Source organism: Odontomachus brunneus, unplaced genomic scaffold, assembly GCF_010583005.1.
Source record: "Odontomachus brunneus isolate Ranch 3 - 2012 unplaced genomic scaffold, Obru_v1 Obru_scaffold_315, whole genome shotgun sequence".
Taxonomy (NCBI): Eukaryota; Metazoa; Arthropoda; class Insecta; order Hymenoptera; family Formicidae; genus Odontomachus; species Odontomachus brunneus.
The window spans coordinates 175,953-181,860 of NW_022639765.1; positions in this window are offsets into that span (position 1 = coordinate 175,953).

A 5,908-nucleotide genomic window follows, 5' to 3' on the forward strand; every position below is an offset into this window, starting at 1 on the left:
TTTAAGTTAAGAAATTATATGTAACAAAATATATTTCTTTCATTTAAAGAATTTTTTTCTAATGTACATTACCAATTTAAATTTCGATTTTCTTATTTCTTTATTAATTTAATAATTATAAATAATTATATTTATTTTTTTCATGTGCAATATTTATAGAAATATTTACAAAATATTAATTTTTTGTTTACAATAAATATAATGGAAAATATTTAGATATTTAGATATTTCTATATTTTAATAATATTTTGAAAATAGATTTTCATAATTTTTCCTCTCTCTTTATGTGTATATATATATATATATAAATATTATATAAATATTTTATATATATATATAAAATATTTATATAATATTTTAAAAAAGTAATTCAAAATAAATATTTATAAATATTTATCTAATAACTTACTAATATTGTACGCTGTCTGGGTTAATACTTTTAATCTTAACAGTACTTTGCGTAAGTATTTCATCACTTAGCAAAGTATTATATATTAATATTTAAATATTGACAATGTTCTGCGTAAGTATTTTATCACTGGACGAAGTATTACATATTAATATTTAAGTATTGAAATCAATCATAAGGTAGGATTTGTAACATTAAATATTGAAATACTTGAGTACTAAAAGCTGTAATTGAATCACAGAATATTACTAAATATTGTACTTTTAATACTGAAAATAAGTAATTAATCAATGAATCTTAGTATGATATTTCTATAAGGGATGGCACATACATTTTCATCCAAGAGTGGTAATTACAAGGTGTGATCAAAGAAAGATCGGAATTCTATCGTCGAGCGCGTGAAACTTCACGTATGTAATTTAAGATTTTACAGATAGATAGCGCATCCTTCTTCAGTACGCTGCAGAAATTTCGTTATGGTCGGTCCAATAGTTCCGAAGTTATTGTACTGGAAACGAGTGTGTGTTTGTACCATTCTGCGATTTGTCACGCGTTTTTTAAATGAAGGTGTTGCAAGAGCAACGTGTTTGCGTGAAATTTTGCTATAATGCTATGATGTGGAAACGAAAGAGCAGAGTAGTCAGTGGGTAAGGAAAGGAGATCCAAGACCGAAGAAAGCGCGCATATCTCACTCAGATTAGAAAGTTATTTTGATCGCATTTTTCGATCATCAAGGTGTGGTTCATCACGAATGCGTGCCACAAGATGTCATAATAAACACAGAATACTACCTAGAAGAGATGTTACGGCGCCTGAAGGAAGACGTGAGACGAAAACGACCGGCGTTATGGCAGCGCAAGAACTGGCTACTGCATCATGACAATACGCGGCCACATACTGCGCTTCGTATTCAAGAGTTTCTCGCTCGTAATAACCCATCAATCGTCCCGCAATCCCCTTACTCTCCAGACCTGTCTCCAACTGACTTCTTTCTATTCTCCCGGATGAAGTTACGACTGAAAAGGCGGCGTTTTGCGACGAAAGAGACAATAATATCAGAATCGCAAGAGATATTATGATCAATTTTGTCTGTTGCGTTTACCGCGTGCTTTGCGGACTGGAAGAAACGGTTCCAACAGTGCATTGATGCCCAGTTACTTCGAAGGTAACCCGCATTAAATTTTTTAATTAATACATAAGTTATTGAGAAATTCCGGTTTTTTTATCACACCTTGTATTTATTTCAAAGACGAATTTATTCTGTGTATAAAGATAGGAATTTGGTTAAACCTATGATATTACTGACGACTACAGGATATATCGTTGATGTTTTTGATCTGTATTTTGCTAATGGCAAAATAACGACGCTAGCATCTTTGATTATCTTTTAAAACAGGACTCAAAAAGACTACTTGGTTGCCATCAAACACTGTTTTCGTTGTCGATTGCGGTTTTCGGAATTCCCTTGATCCCTTCGAAGATCTTGGTTTTGTTTCTAAAATGCCTCATTTTCTTCAAAAGGGATTCACAGCATTCCACAAACTAAACGAAAAAATCAAGGTTTGTTTCAAAAGTCTGATAGGTGGTCGAAGCAGTCAATGGATTAATAAAAACGTGGAAAACTTTACGCAACGTTTTACCAAATAATTAAATTCCGTACATCGGGGATTACGTTAAAATAGTCTGCGCACTTTGTAATGCTTTCCGACTTCTCAGAACTCACGAAAATCCCGATGATCATTTGGTTGCCGAAAGAATGTTGAAACTGCCTTCGCAACTTAACAAACTTCAGGAACGTACTGAAAAAAAAGAATTATCAAAAAAGAAGCGTCATGGCTTCCTATAACAGAAAAGTCTTTACCTGATTTTCCTAGATTGACTCTTGATGAATTGAGATACATCACTCTTGAAGTATATTTAGTTAAAGCAAGTTAAGTCGTACACCGAAAAACATTTTTCGATAATGGATTGTACTTCTTGTTCACAAACAAGAAGATATATTCTGAGAGTACAAATTCATTCCCGTCACACATAATCCAAAATATATAACTTGTAGATAGAAACTGGTCCAAATACGATAAGCGCTTGATACCGTCAATGCAAAAGTGGTGCAAGAATGGTTGGGTGTTGCGCTCGCATTGCCAGTGTTTTATGATATATGGGTTACTCTATATCTGGACACTTATAGACCATCACGTCAATTTGAGAGTCATCTTGATGATGCATCGTGTTGATCAGAAGAAGAAGCAGAAAAAGAAATGGAATTATCTTCTGCAGATGAAACATCTATTTCTGATGGGTGAAACGGTAAAAGTGATTTAGGGGACCCACTTCAGATAACTTTGACCTTGATATATATTATCAAGGTCATCCTCCTGAGTGACATTCAAGAAGTTTTAGCCGTTGATCATTGTTCGTTAAAAAGTTATTAAGATAAAAAGTTAGATAATAACTAGCTCGTAGTGTCAGTTAGTTGACTACTGCCGTGGGTTACATTCAGTTACATACGTAAACATGCACACACGCATACATACACACACGTACACACACACACACATTGCTCACCCGGGCGGGCTCACGGTGTGTGCGAATGTTCCTATTATTAAAAAGTTCAGCTGAAATATATTTAAAGAAATTATTAAAACAACCTTATTTACATTAATTGTACTCTCGCGAATACTCTATTGAAAAATACAAAACAATTTTATACTCTCTACAAAAGTAATGATATCAAGAGGTTTACGCCAACTGCAAATAATTAATCATTTCATTTTTTACTTTTATAAACATGTGTAGTTTTGGTTATATAATATATTTATAAATTAAATATATTAATTATATATTAGTAATATATTATTAAATAAAAAATAAAATAATTAGAGAAATACAATAATGTTAAAAAAAATTATAAAAACTTACACAAAAAACTTGGCATGCCTTTTTTAATATTATATCGATAATCAATATAATATTTTGATAGTTAAAATAAGAGAACCATTTGCCTATAAAAAAAAGGCACGCCAAGTACTTTTTGTATAAGTATTTATAATTTTTTTTTTAATATTATTGTATTACTCTAATTATTTTATTTTGTATTTAATAATATATTTTATATTCTGTATTTAATAATATATTATTAATATATTAATAATGTATTTAATTTATAAATATATAGCCAAAACTACACATGTTTATAAAAGTAAAAAATGAAATAATTAATCATTTGCAATTAGCGTAAACTTCTTGATATCAATACTTTTGTAAAGAGTACAAAATTGTCTTGTATTTTTCAATATTTGCGAGAGTAATTGATATAAATAAGGTTGTTTTAATAATATTTTTTAAATATTTTTTAGCTGAATTTTTGTTGTAATTTATGATTTTTTTTTGTAAAGACTGCGACGGCTTTTACGAGACGCCGTTCATCCGCCGGAAAATTTCCGTCGGCTCCCGGCACGCGATCACCAAGACGCGAGAGATTGGGCGCCAGGTGCGAAAACGGCCGCACCACCTCACAAACGGAGATCGCGAGATACAAAAAAAACTCAACCGAAGATCGCTAATCGGCCAGTCGTGTCCGGGGCCGTGCGGGACCGGTAGCTCCGGGGAATTTTGAAGTTGGAGACGGGACGGGTTCGTCGGAAACGGGAGAAAAGTGGAAAAAAAAATGACAAGTCGGGTATCCGTGGTCGTAGGCGAGTTTTATTAAAGCGGGACTCCCACGCCCCGAAATCGGACGCTCTGCACAAAATCTGAATCGACATCGTGTAGGATAAGTCGTACGCCGTTCGCGAAAATCGGCTAGTCGGTAGAGAGCCTAGGGACGGCCCTTAGGATCTGAGATTTTGCGGTCGCTCCGCGGACGAGACGATAATACGAAACGATATCAAGAGCAGATAGGAGGCCTTACAATATACGGTAGCTCGCCCTTTGAGGGGTTCCCGGGGCTCCAGTCCTCTCCGGTCGCGCCCTCCGCTCGGCTCCGTCGGTTCTCTCGCTCGCTCGTTCTCGCTCGCACTCTCCTTTTCCCTCACGCTCGCTCCGTGCACTCTCTCCTTCACGCTCTCTCCGTGCACTCTCTCACTAACGCTCGGTGGTCTCGGAATCGGTATCTCGGAAAATTCGCTCGTGTTCGCGTCGGCAACCGGTGAGAGATTGCTTGATTGGATCTTCATCGCTCTCTCGATTGCCGATCCACTTCTCTTCCCCGCCGCCACTCTCGCCTGGTCTCAATCCTTCTTCGATCTCGAATTTTCGGCAGCCGTGGTTGTTATTGTTTCGGGAAATTTATCCTTTCGGAGATGTATTGCCTTGATCCGAGATACATCGCTGCTTCTTGCCGATCCTCGATCGAGCGGTATTGTGCTCCGTCTCAGCTGTGCGGGCCCCCGGCCCCTCGCTGTTTCCTTCGCTAAATGTCAAGATGAAAAGGTAAATAGAGCGACAGCTTTGGAGCTCGGCGTGACGGTGACAATTATCGCGCTGCCGAATATTTGTGAGCGATTGAATATTCCGGCACGCGATAGACGATTCCAGAACATTCTCTATTCGATAGCGATCGAATATTCGAGAACGATTCTGGAAATTGGCGGAAAAGAAAATTGTCAATTAGATTAGGAGCGTAATCACCTGAACGGTAGCGGTGGTGGTGTAGCCGATGTTCCTCCATCCCACGGCGTCCTCGGGTTTTTTTTGCCCGCTGGTCGACCAAAAGGGGAGCCTGGGGGCACAAAACTCGGGGCGCGATGGCCAGTCTACCTGCTCCGCAAAACTATCCGGAATACTTAACCGGCGGCGAAAGCCGGCGTACGAGAAATAAAACGCGTGTGCGGCCGCGGCGACGGAAATATTCGCAAAGTCGGCGCTCCTTACTTTGTGACGGGCGCCTCCACGGCTGCTACGTCACAAGACAAACAATTCTAAAACGCGTGCATTTGTCTTCTTTTTCTTACTTTTTTTTTTTTAATAATTTTATTTTTATATCACATCTTTTTTACAAAAATAATATTAAACACAGAAAACGAGTTTCTTTGTTAATAACTTTATACGTTGAATTTGGACATTTTAAATATTAAGTTGTAAAAAGCAGGTTCTTTAAATTTTATTTCAGAATAATTCATTTTTATAAAAAATGTGTCTCTATCTCTGTCTCTGTCTCTCCGTCTCTATCTCTCTGTATCTTTCTTTCCTCCTCTCTCTCTCTTATTATTTTTTATTTTTTATTTATTATTTTATTCTTTATTTTTTATATTTACGTTATCATATTTAATTTTATTATATTTTATTATTTATTTCTTATTATTCCTTATTTATTTATTATTTTATTATTTATTATGTCGACATCTATACAACCTATTTAATACTAGATTTGAGGCTTTCACGGCCATTGATACAATGTCTAGGTACAGCTTCCGGAATGGAGCCGTGTCTTGAATCAGCGATATGCCGACGTTTCGCAAACGTTGCAGTTTGCATCATCAGAGCTGAGAACTCTGATAC